General features: G+C 44.2%; 1 pseudogene; it reads left to right on the top strand.

The window, feature by feature from the left end:
• The first annotated feature begins 247 nt into the window (after window positions 1–247).
• Window positions 248–14,010, top strand: LOC147424774 (uncharacterized; annotated as a pseudogene).
• Window positions 14,011–14,110: the final 100 nt, after the last annotated feature.

Here is a 14,110-nt window from a genome sequence, read left to right as displayed (position 1 = left end):
TACAGGTACCACGAGGAGTACACCTACATTCAGCTCAGACAGGAGCCTCAACAGGTACACATGCATCCAAGCCCAACATTCGGCTCAAGATGGAGCCTCAAAGGGCACACAAGAAAAGGAATGTGGTGCGACCACATCGGGCTCAAGAGGAAGAGCCCCCACCATCAAACCTCTTTCTTCCAACCGAGCTTCAACCCTTTATCCAGATCGCAGCGGATCTAAACAAGGGAAAACACGAAGACCCATGATGAGTGATTCTCAGGTTTGTTTTCGTCGGCCAACGAAGGCAGGTTTGTTAAGAACAAGTCGAAGTTCTTCCAGAACTACACAGATATATGTGAGCGCTCAGGCTCAATCAAGCGACAAGCTTCAAGCAGATAACAAGGAACAGAAGCGGATCGGCCAATCTTCTTCTCTACGAGTTACCTACTTCAAGTCTTGCCCTCAAGTTTGCAAGACTCACATCCGAACTTTCAGGTTCAAGCGAGTCCTGAAGTATGCCAAAGCTTCAAGGTATCAATGGGATTGTCCCTCCGGCAGTCTCAGGAAAACCTTGGTTTGTATGCCAAGGAAGCTATCAGCTAGGCTTCATCTTTTTGGTCAAGGGACGGACCGGTGCTCAATAAGCCTAAAAGGTACCTTTTGCAACGTACCTTACTTCATCGAGCAGGTAAGCTCACCTTCGTCGCCATCCAGGAAGGAATCAGCACGAAGTCAGACAAATCAGCTTCCAAGAAGCAGTGGGGATCAATGCGACTTGATTCACACACACAAAGACGAGAGCTGCATCGTCACTGCAGCTACAGGTAAAATATCCGGAACAGACAGGTTCCTCGGCATAGATCACGCAGTCACTTGGTCTATGCCCCCCAGTGTACATACACTTATCATTCAAGCCCCAGCAAAAGTGCCAAGCGGACTTGGCACCCACAGCTTTTCTGCATTCAGCAAGCACGGCTGTTTGAGTTAGACACTGCCTCATCGGTAAGACCACTCATGCAGCCCATTTTGGATTTCGTAGACGCACGTAGCTCTACACCCTCCAAAGCATTAACCAGGGAGATTCCAGCCCTAACAATGCTACTCTCGTGACGAGAGTTTTCTAAGGGGGGGGTGTATGTTGGGCTCCGGTTGATTCGGAGCTCCCGGGGTGACGGTGGGACGGTGACCACCCGATCTCGGCCAACCGTGGCACGGGCCGCGGGGACGCGCGATGGACCCGGAATGGGGACGACGGACGATGGGACATAGTCCTGACCTACATTTTCTCCTCACCACACCGTCTGGGTTCCGCGGACGCGTATGGGGGTTGAGAGCGCCCGGTAACGGGAGTGTCCCCCTCCATTTCATCACATGGAGGTAATCGGGGGAGTCCGCCACGCACGGGGACTCCATGACCCAGTTTCGGGGCCGTCGGCTCATAGTCGGCGGGTCTCTTTCGGCGAGCGTCGGCAAGGCGCCTCATGCGGACAGGTGATCCATTTTGGACGTTCAAGGACTCCACGCGGAGGTCTTGACTTCCTCTACAAGCTCATCTATGCACATTCACGAACGCGCGCCCGACGCGCTCCTCGTTCGCAGACGAAGGCTGCGGCAGATTCATAGTCGGTTCTTTTCGGTGAGCGTCGGCTCGACGCTACACGCGGACGGTATGTCCGAATTGGACGTTTAGGTACTCCACGCGGAGACCTCGTCTTCCTCTTCGAGATCAGCCATGTACATTCATGAACGCGCGCCCGTGGCGCTCCTCGTTCTTAACCGACGGGCTGCTGGCAGGTTTAGCCCACCCCGACCCAAGGCGGTCCGGGGTCCATTTCGGCAATTTTCCAAGATAGCCCAAAGTGGCCTGAGGGAGTTCCAAGGAGACCTCTCAAATATGCGCTCAAGGCCCGAATGGTCTCGTTCGCTCAACTTGAACATAAAGACGCTTCCCCACTCAACTAAACTTGAACTCCGCGCGGTGCCACCAAGGCTCCTGCGCGCGTCAAGCTAGACGTGATCTCGGGTCGTTTTCTGGACGAGCCCATCAACGAGCCACCAAAAGGGACTCAAGTTAGAGGATGTGAGCCTCCCAGCGAGTGAGCTCTAAGTTACGGACCCTTGGCCTCATGGTGAAGGTGTTCATCTTGAGTGTCTCGGGAATCCCCGTAACAGAGGCCATAGGGGCCTGGTGGAGAAAACGGGCATTTTTTGGCCATCCGTTTTTTAGGGTCAAGATGCGTGGCACGTGGCCAAGAGCCTTCAATGAAGTTTAGGTTTTTTTGGCATGTAGTGTCTTTTCGGGCTGAGCGGACCTCTGTACCGCGTGGAAGACCAATCTCTGCAGCGCATGCACCTGGAAGAGGGGATGCCTGCAGCACCTGGAAGAGGGGAGGGCTGCAGCGCATGCCCCATATGGAAGGCGTGCCAAAATGCAACGTGCTCGCGTGCTACACAATTTCCTCCCGCAGGCAGCGTATCGCCCTGCTGCGCCTTACAAGGCTGATGGCAATCCCTGTTGCGCCTTACAAGGCATTGAATGCGTCATGGCAAGGCTTTCTTTTCCACGCTACATTGTATTTAAGTGATGCGAGTTCACTGCCATGGCAAAACGTGCTCTTTCAGCCTACAATAAACAAATGGCTTTGCTGAAGTTGAATTGAACGTCACTTTTGAAGACCTCTTGTGAAATTGTATAAAAGCAGGCATTGTTGTGCCTTTGTGTATTTGAAGAACTGTGTGAAAATACTTTGTACTAAAATTACTTTGCTTGGCAATGGCTTCCAAACAAAACAGTGGGAGTTCTTTTGCTCCTGAAGGCCGAGAATTGTACGTAAGCAGTGGAGATTCTAATGGTGCTGACAGCATGGATTTTGAAGGTGGTGAGACCTATTGAAGATTTTTGTCTTGTTCTACTTACTGTTTTTGCTTGGCCAAACTCTTTAAGAATTTGTATCATCGAATATATTGTTGATTGGCATTATGAATGTGTTACTCATTGCAAGATTGTTCGATATTATTGTCTAATCATGCTTACTTTGATTATTGTATGGAAATGTGATGGTTGCTTGGCGCGGATTCTCTTCTTGTCGTCTTTTCCTGTTATTGAGTCCTTGCGTACTTGGCTTTTTTCTTGCATTCCACCAAGCTGTTCTTGGTTTTTCTATATCTAGCTTTCATAACCCTCGAAGTAGCTATGTCAATTGCTATGCTCATTGCTTAAACATGTCAAGGAGCATTCCAAGCGAAGAAAATAGAAATACGTGCTAGAATTCTTGCAATACATATAGATTCTGAGATTGGATAGACCTCTTTCTATGTGATGACTTTATCGCCATAGCTAGGAGCGGAAATTTGGAAGCTCATTAGTGCGACAATCTCTGCCTAGGCTCGAATCCATTTTAGTATTGTCGATTTGACTTCTCTCTCCTTTGCACTTTTCGTGTTGTATCTTGGCCCATCGTGACGCTGGAGAGGGGGAATGGGGGAACACGCCCGACACAAACAAAAGGGCCTCTCTATAGCTCAGGGCACACACAGCACCCCAATCCACTTGGTGAGCACCTTCGACTCACCGAATTCACACTATCGCACACACGATCAAACACAACTTGACGCGCCGCAGCGCACACGCACTCAAATAGACCACCAATCAACCCGCACCCACAAAACGGCATGCAATCATCGCCTACCCTTGCACACATACCACTCTCTCTCTCTCTCTCTCTCTCTCTCTCTCTCTCTCTCTCTCTCTCTCTCTCTCTCTCTCTCTCTCTCTCTCTCTCTCTCTCTCTCTCTCTCTCTCTCTCTCTTTGCACACACACCCATCGGGGGGGCGCACACGCCATCACACACCCGGCATCACGTGCAACAGAACAGAGCAGGAGAAAGAGGGGGGGGGAGGAGATAGCACGACAAGAAATGCCCGTTTTCAATGGGGGGAACTCACTCCTTGCTCAAAAAAACACTATAGCCGCACTCGGCTTCACAAAATACATAGGGGGAGGCGCCCTCTCGGCCCTCTGCAGACAAAAATCACTCTTGGCTCTTTTCCCTATGGCTCCCAAGCCTCACGAGGCGACAAAAAGCCCCTTAAAATGATAAAAAAGACTCCTTTATAGAGGGGGAGCACCCATTTTTAGCATGTTTGGCCTCTTTCCAACACATGGCGGGCTCTTTTAGACACTTTTGCACGGTTATTTATCTCATTCTCTCACTCTGACTCGCTTTCCCTGCTGCTGTGGGACTTTTTCCTTACACGCGGGGGGGGGGGGGGGGGGGGGGGGGGGCAATAGCGATGTCGCTATTGCCCTCCTCCTCCTCCTCCTCCTCAAAACTTTGGCCGCGGGACCATCCCCCCACTGGGGCTGCCACGTCACCACCTCCAACTGCCGGACTCCACCGCCACTCCGGGCGCGCGCCGCCGCGTCACCGCCTTGCTCGCCAAAACCGGCCGAATTTCCGCCTGCGCAGCGCCGGTGGCGCTCACGCCATAGCCACCACTTCACGGAGCTCCAAGCTCCTTCTCTTGTGTACTCTCCAAAGGGGCCACGCCCCAGCATATATACTGCGCGCCCGTCACTCCATCTTCTGCATGTGGGCTCATACGCCCGGCCACGTGGCATTCCCAGGGCTCATGGCCATAAGCTCCAAAAAAAACTCCAAACATATTTCTATAAAAAAACCTCTTTTCTAGCCTTCTTCTCCCAGCCTCTATAATCTGCTCCTTGATCGGAACCCCGTGTCGTGAAGCCATGCCGAAACTTTACCATGTATGTCCAGTGCCATGCAACCCTTCCCGCACTTTGACTTTCCTGAGTCCGCCGTCCGAGGCCGCCAAAAAACGGGAAATGCATCTGCAAGCATTCAACTGCCCAATGTTCCGTTTTTTCTCCACACTGTAATTCGATGCTCAGGGCTTAGAGTCACGAGCCGTCAACTTCTTCTTGAACCGCATGATGCATGCTACTCTCTAGAACCTTGGCGAGGCCCAAAAACTGCCAAATGGCACATCCTCCAATGCGGCCAAGTGGGCACAGACCCGGCCCCTGGAAAATCTTCAACTGGCCATATCTTGCTATCTAGAGCTCTGATTCGCATTCCGAGAAGACAGGCATGCTCCACCACTCGAGCACTACACACATATACACTGACATCAGCCCGGGCCACCTGTCCCTAGCTGCCCTTTCCGTCGAGAATCTGCTACACACTTCAACTTTAAACTGCAATATCTTGAGCATCGGGGCTTCGTTTGACGAGCCGTCTGGACCAGCTTGGAAAGCACACTGAAGACCACACTCTAGCACATAAAACCCACACCTCGGACACAGAAGGCCACCAACCTGCTTGGCTCTTTGCAGCACACCTTTGGCCTAAAAAACCATTTTGAATATACACCTCCGCTATCCTTGGGCTGCCTAGGGCTTTTGTACCTGCCCTAGCCTTTTGCACTGCACTCACATGCTGCCTTTGCCTGGCATTGACCATCTGCTAGCTCAGACCGACTTTAGCTACACCAACGCCAGCAAAAAAGCAACAGCACCTCGAATTCGACTCACATCGACCAAATAGAGTCGAAATGGCTTGACCATTTCATATGTATATGCGTTGTGCGACACACCTAGGCTTTCTTTCGCATTTGCCTTCTCTCCATGAACATAGGCTTGCACGGCTACAATTCTTCTACTATGTGGTTCTCGACTCACCTCGACCAAACAGAGTCGAAATGGGTTGACCATTTCATATGCATGTGCGTTGTGTGACACACCTAGGCTTTCTTTCGCATCTCCGCATTGTGCCTTCTCTCCATGAACATAGACTTACACGGCTACAATCCTTCTACTATATGGTTCAAAGGTTGAAATGGCTTGATCATTTCATATGCATGTGCGTTGTGCGACACACCTAGGATTCCTTTCGCGTCCCCGCATTGTGGCTTCTCTCCGTGAACATAGGCTTGCACGGCTACAATCCTTCTAATATGTAGTTCAAAGATCAATGTTCTAGGTCCATGCCCTCTTCTCCATATTGCAAATACATACAAGCGTTTCTTAAGTTTGCTAGATTTTAAGAAGCCAATTGGTAGGCCAATCTTGAGTTATCATACTTGGTCAACATGCTCTTCTTTCAATAGGCCATCTATGGACTTGTGGTCGTCATATTTTGTGTCGAACTTCCTTCCATCATAACTAAGCTATCTATGTAATATATGAGGATAAGAATTATTATCTTGTCTTGTGTCATGTCATCTACGGTGCTTAATATCTCGTCATTCTCGCCGCATAATCATTGAATATCTCTCTCTCTCTCTCTCTCTCTCTCTCTCTCTCTCTCTCTCTCTCTCTCTCTCTCTCTCTCTCTACAACACACACAGACATATATAGACTTGTATCACAACAACATTTTCTACTCTCATATGATTACCACCTTCCTATAATTGAAAGCGCCTCTTTGCCTTCTAGGTGCTTTGATATACAAGGAGTAGTTATACGGCAAGGTTGTCTCCTTGAACAACTCGTGTGACAAATGACTGCTTGTGTTTCTACCTATCATTATTAAACTTTTCATTATATATGGAAGGTGTTAGGTGCTCATAATTAATTTTCTAAAGAGCTTCGAAGGTTGGCAGAAGGTACTCCTATCTCAAGCGGTAAACGTTCCGACGCGCCCCCAATTGCTTGCACATCATCAGCGCCTCACAAAAGATCGAAGCAGGAGCTTCATAGGCCTCACAAGCCTATTGCACGCACACTGTTCATTTGAACGACCTGGTGAACTCCGCATGTGAGCATTCATTATTGGAAAAGCATGACTATTTGAGAGCGATTTTATCAACTCATAGAGTTGTTTGTTTTTGTTGCTATCTTTTGGATTATGTAGGCAAGCAACCCGTGGTGGAGCCCATTAATATTAAGAAGGAAGCATATGTTGAAATAGTTGTTCTATCCCATGTGCTAAACAAGCCAACACCTCTTGATATTGAGCCTTTGTCTATTGAGCCTCCCTTGCCACTCCCAGCAACAATTCTCCCAAACCCTATTGAGGACATACCTCTTAACAATGCCAACGATCCGAGTCCGATTGAAATTGAGCCTTCTGTTCAACCTTCTGGCTTGTATGGATTGGGTGAATCATCTCAACTAGATAGGAAGCCTATTGATCTTAGCATTGTTCCATTTCCTCAAAGTCTTCTCCCACCATTCTTGATCGCTGATATCTCTGACTCAAGCCCACGATTCTGTATTGAGGGCCAGATATTGAATCTATATGGGACCTACAAAGGTTGGTCTTGACCAACTGAAATACAACCGTTACTTGAAGCTCGACTTGGTTGATGAAGAATGCACCGACACTATTATGGTGGTGATCAATGATCCATACATAGAGCTCTACGTCGACAAGCTCCACCCTCGGTGACTTTGTTCACATTGACAGCCCAGTTGTCAAATGATGGGGGGTTAGCACTGTATTCCTTGTACATCGATGCTACTACTACTGTAAGCACAGCGGAACCTTTCCCAGTGTCTCTTACATTCGCCCCTGATTGCAAGATATGTGCATTTCTTGACGAGAGACGTGCACAACAATCTTCGAGTGGACGTTCTCAATTGAGCATACTTGCTTTTGTTATTTTACAAAAGCACAACTCGCTGTCAAGATTTGGTGGGTCTGTTGGTGACCTTCTGGTTGCAGATGGTCCTCTCCCATCAGATAGGGAATTTGTAAGGACTGACCTATCTTGCTTATTGTTTTCTAGTCTTTTATTATACATTTGAAATCTTCCATGATATATTGATGCTCTTTTTTATTTTGTTCCCATATTTAATCTTTTCTTGTAGCCGAGTCTTGTGAACTCTCACAAAGATGATTGCCAACAATTGCTTCAAGAAATGGTTGTTGATGGCCCTGTAATGTGCGTTGCAAGAAACATCGGTGCATTCCTTGCCAAGGCCAATACCTTGTCAATACTTGATGTTACAATTCTAGTGCCTGTTTGTAGTGCACGCCTCAGAGAGGAGCTTGTTGCCGTCTTTTAGGCTCAAATCAAAAATTTGGGCTACAATCGTGAGGTGCACTCATATAGCATATAGTGATATATTAGAAGTGACTTCTCTCATTTTCTTACATAGTTACCTTGTCCAGGTTGTTGGCACCCTCCGATTCGTCAAGTTCAATAGTGTGCTGCTTGAGAAGCATTGTTCAAATTGTAAATCCACAAAAGTGTATAGACTTAGGCAGGCACTTTATTGTGGATCTTGCAATAACAACACCACAATAATCACAACACCAAAGCTGGAAGCACGTATTTCAACAAAAGACAAAAAGCTTCTTGATGTGCAAGTTATTGGTGCAGCAGTCGATTTAGTGCTTGTATTGGATAGAACCTTCAACCAAATTTACGATGAGTCCGTTTCTGAGGCAAGAGATACCTTGGCAACAACCTCACGCTTTGGCCGTTTCAAAATCAATGCGAGTGGCCACGTGGTGCGTATCAAACTGAATCTTAGTCTTGTGAATGTTTGCCTTTCATTATTAGCTACCCATTACTTTGCTTGCTTGTTCCAAAAATATCCTCAAACAAAACCAATGCTTCCATCCTCTACTTCTTTGTAACGTGCTTTTGCACACTTTTGGTTGTGGTTCAAAGTATTGTGGTTATGCTTATAAGTATTGTTCACTTTTTCCGCGAATTGAGAACTCAAAACATTTTTGTATTTCTCTTCTCTCTCTGTCTCTCTCTCTCACACACACACACACGCACACATTCTTCTTCTCTCTCTCTCTCTCTCTCTGTCCATTTCTTGTAAAGCAACACACAAGCTGTGTGTGTGTGTGTGTGTGTGTGTACTCCTCAATTCCTCTCTCTATCTATCAATTATATGCAAAACAATGAACACTACCCTCTTCCTCTCTCTATAATGGAAAATCCTACTGGTTTCAGTATTTCCAAATAGACATTGACATGTTATTTATGCAAACACATCCTCTTAATCAACAATTGTTTCTAGCACTCCATAGTGTATTGCAAACAAAGTTAAGCTTTGAATCATTTAGACTTATAATACAACAATGCTTGTTTGAGAACCACTTAACGAATTTTATCACACACTCTTCAGCTTCATTCTTCTTTGGATCACAGCTAGAGTCATTAAGTGAAAGAGCTACACAATTGCATGCTCTATACGATACTTATAAAACATCAATGAGTCTCACAATGGAAGTCATCAATATTTTCGCTCACAAATTCAAAAAAACACTTATCGTAATCCTTCACAATGCTACAAGTGGACACAACAAAAAACAAGTAGTTGGAAAATCAATTGAACGGTTCAAAAATGGACTTCTAATTATAGATGGATCTATTATTGGCTTAATCTATTATGCTTTCACGACTTTGCAATCACGTCGTAAACTTGTCCATTGGACAATTGGAGAGTGTGATGCATTAACCCACTTGTGGAGAGAGAACATGCATAAACCAGCTACTCAAATCGCAAATCTATTTATTGAAAAGGAACCACTTTGTGTCCATACACACTATGCAATTACAACAAAACTGAAGCGACTAAGGCATATAAAGCTGACAGAGTTTCCTCATTGCAGCAACATCCTTCCATCTATCCACAACAAAAAAACAAGATTGTAAACAAATTCCTAAAGAGGCTTAATGACACATCTACATATCCATGCGAAAAGTGTGGCCGGTTGTTTTTCCGCTTGCAAGTCACGCATTTCACTCCTCCACTGTGCTTACATGTTGGAGGTGGAAAACAAAAAAGATGCTTCTCTCTATTCTGTTGTCGTGCATGCAAATGCAAATCAAACAAATCTAAGCTGCCGTTTGAGAGCTTGCATACATTGGGCTTTAACAACCCTCTGCTACCAGTCCTGCAACTGAACAATGTCGAAGCACGCTTGGTTTCCATTCGCATACCGTTTGCAAAGATTTGAGAACTAACTTATGATGGCCAATATGGTTTGCGAGGGAGTGTCGCCAATGTCCTTGTAAATATAAAAAAAACACAACAATTTCTTCCTCGATTTATCCAAGATGAGGCTTCAGTCTTGATAGGGCTCAAATGCAAGCTCGAGTATACACATTGCTACTTATCTGGCCTTGTTAGACCGTTGCTGACACTAAAGACCACACACGCTCTTCTTGATACCTCTTTGTATAAGAACGAAAACATAACCATAAATGATAAATGGCTTGCACACTTTCAAGAAATCTCACACTCATCACTTCCCCTAGACACAAACACGTATGAGATGGAGAACGAGGAAGCTATTGACACTGATATGCTCGTGCACATCATCACTACTGCTGAGCAAGTTGTTGATTACAACAATAAAATTTTGTATGTCGCACCATCAGAGGGGAACAATCCACTTGATTTATTTGTTGATATGTTCTGTGAGGAGCTTAGTTTTCCTACGATCTTCTTTGGAGAGCCTAGAAAATACCACCAACACGTATCTAAAAATTACCAAACAATAGCCAAATGGGAGCTCATGCACAAAGATAGACGTTTTTCCCTCAACATCAAAAATTTATTTTTCAAATCAGTGAAAATCATGACACAAAAAATACTATCCTCCCTTTGGATACGCCTACGCAAAGCAAAACTTGAGGGAGGAACCTTGTCTACTGGACATGTTTATCAGGACACAAACATAGAAAAAGTAGTCTCATCACAACTAGGATATAGAGACTTCGAAGTGCTTCGTACCTTGCAAGATTACAAAGAAAAATTTATAAATTTTTTTTGGCATGATTCAACAACTAGGGCCACCAACTTTCTTTGTGACATTTTCTTCAACTGAAAAATGTTGGAAAAAACTTGTTGATGCCTTGGAACAAATAGTGCCGCTTAAATAAGATAGCGATGAAAGCGATAGCTCCTTCCGTAGACGTTTGGTGCGAGCAGATCCAATAACAACAGCTCGCTTCTACCTTAACCGTTTCACAGCCATGAAAAGAATACTACTTAACGATAGCAAATTATGCGGAAAAATTCTTGATTATTTCTTCGTGACAGAGTTCCAAAGCCGTGGCAGCCAACATGATCATGGTCTTTTATGGGTTGAACAAGCTCCTATATTCGAACATGACACAGATGATGCTATTGTGGCATTCGTAAACAGGTACATAAGTACATACAGCTCCTATATTCGAACATGACACAGATGATGCTATTGTGGCATTCGTAAACAGGTACATAAGTACATACAGCTCCAAGCTTCCATCAGACCTTTGTGCAATACAAACGCAACGTCATAGAAAAACTTGCCTCAAGAAAGGCAAATCCTGTCGCTTTGCTTTCCCAAGGTTCCCCATGCCATTCACAATCATTCTCTGACCAACTACCAATGACTACGACAACCAAATGAGAAGCAAGAAAACTTTTAAATGCATTCAGAATAGCGTCGATACACTTCCCACTGAAACTAGCATTTCCTTTGAGGAATGGCTACAAAGCTTGCATTTGACATTCGAAGAATATACTTTGGCAATAACAAACTCACTATCCACAACAACAATCTTCTTGAAATGAAATATGAAGGACATTTATACAAACAATTTCAACCCCACAATTGCAACACTATGGGACGCAAACACTGATATTCAATTCGTTTTGAACGCACATGGTGCAATAAGTTATTGCACATCATACATGACAAAAAGCGACAACACATTGATAACATCAATAAAATCTCAATTTAATATTTGTGTGGCCAACAACGCAACAACAATTGAGCGGCTACGTAAGGTCGGCAATACTATTCTCAACACACAACAAATTAGTGCACAACAAGCATCTTACATAGCGCTATCGTTACCACTCCATACTATAACTCATGACTTTCTATACATAAGTACTAACCCTCCTTATCAACGTGCATTAGTTCTCAAAAGGAAAGCATGTCTACAAAAACTACACTCATCTGACACAAACATATTCTTCCAAAACATTATTGATAAATATGCTGAAAGACCACAAAGTCTCCATCATCTATGCTTGGCTGAATATGCATCAACAATTAAACAAGACAGAACGACTTACAAACCATTGCGCAAAGCTAAGATCATAAGATTCGTGAAATATAACATTCTTAAAAACCCAGAAGACCACTATAGAACAATGCTTGTTATACCTTCCTTGAACCAATAATGAAGACCAACATTTGACAGAATCCTGTACATGGAGTGATGTGTATAATGAATATATACAAGCCATAAAATCAAATGAACTCAAGTTCAATAAAGACCCAAGCCTAATAGAAAAAAACCAAATGCACTACATTTCCTCCCAACCACAACTAGTACAACCAACAACGACTCACATGCCTCGCATGATGCAGACATTCTTAATGAGTTGTACATTCATATGCACTCTAAAAACACTTTCCACTTGCAACATTTCAAGTACACCTCCATGAAAAATTATGACTTCCATGCAGCCATTGACAAATTAAATGACCAACAATGACACATATTTGACGACATAATGTTGAAAAAACGAATTCAACCCAACAAACAAATACACCTCTTTCTCACAGGAGGTGCAGGAACAAGAAAAACATTCACATTACTATTGTTAGTAGAAGCATTACAATGATTTTACAACCATAGAAGCGCACCAAATCCAGAATCTCCAACATCATTGCTAATGGCATACACAGGAAGCAGCTTTTAATATTGGTGGCACCACAATCCAGTCAGCACTTCACTTGCCTCTAATTACTTCTACACAAACAAGATTGAGTGTCGAAAAGTTGAATGTGCTTTCTCTCCTTTATAAAGACTTAAGACTTGTAGTTTTTGATGAGGTCTCCTTGATAGGTTCAAGCGTGTTCTCCATGGCCGACGCTCGTTTGCGAGCAATCAAGCGCATTCACGATAAACCGTTCAGTGGGTTGGATGTCGTTCTTTCTGGTGATCTATGTCAGGCAAGCCCTGTTAAGGATACCTGGATCTTCGCGCAAAAACATACGCTTTTAGAAGTAATTTCCCCATCATATTGGCACACTCATCCACAATGCTACGAACTTACACTAACAATGCAACAAAATGATCCAACATTCATAGATATTCTTAATGGACTTCGAGTTGCACAACATACTTCTGAGGATTTGGAATATCTTAACAACAACTACTATAGACCTATTCCAATCAACCATCAAGTTTCTCATTTATTTTACTCCAACAAAGAAAAGGACGCTCATAATCTTGTCGTTTTCAATCAAATGGAGGGAACGCCACAAACTTTCATCGCTATTGACAAAAGAAATAACTCATGCAACAAAACAATTAGCATTCTTGCAGATCCCAAATCCGCTGGAGGATTGCATTCCACACTCAGCCTAAAAGCATGCATTGTTGTCGAGTTATGCCCAGGGAACTTGGATATTCTTGATGGATTGGTTAACGGAGCAGAAGGGGAGTACAAAAACTTTACAAAAACAAGCAAAAAAACAATAAATTGGGTTCATTTCTCCAACTCTCTCATTGGAAAGAGAAAACGCTATGAAAATGAAGCATTGTATTCATCGAACATTAACAAAGAATGGACCCCAGTAGAACGAGTCGTTCGTGAATTCCAAGTCGGGAAAAGCTACTTGAACATCATCTCCAGATACCAATTCCCATTGCAACCAGCTAGTGGTCGAACAATTCATTGTTCCCAGGGTCTTACATTGCAAACACTAACTTTCAATCTTGAACACATAAGAACACATGGTCTCACAGACACAACATTGTCACGCGTTCGAGACCCAACTAATCTTTACCTGCTCAAAAGAATACAACCTTTCCATATCAAGGTCGACCAACCTGTATTAGAAGAACTAGATCACGTAAAAGCACAAGCTAAATGGATCTCCACTCAAAAGTCATTAGAAGCTTACTCAAACACACATATCATAATTCAATCTCTCAACATTGTGTCCTTCAATAAACACATAAGAAAGATTACAACAAATTCCATCCTAATGACATCACATGTACTTTGTTTGCAAGAGACAAACTAACAAAAACAATACCGCGTCCAATACCAGGCTTTCTACAACACCAATTTAATGCAAAACTAAGTGTTTCAATTCTTCACCAAAAAACACTAATCCACTTTGA

This window comes from Adiantum capillus-veneris, chromosome 25 (assembly GCF_014529385.1).
Source record: "Adiantum capillus-veneris isolate H3 chromosome 25, ASM1452938v2, whole genome shotgun sequence".
In the NCBI taxonomy this organism is placed as follows: domain Eukaryota; kingdom Viridiplantae; phylum Streptophyta; class Polypodiopsida; order Polypodiales; family Pteridaceae; genus Adiantum; species Adiantum capillus-veneris.
Note: the sequence above shows the minus strand (reverse complement) of the source record. Positions and strands in the feature narration are given on the sequence as shown.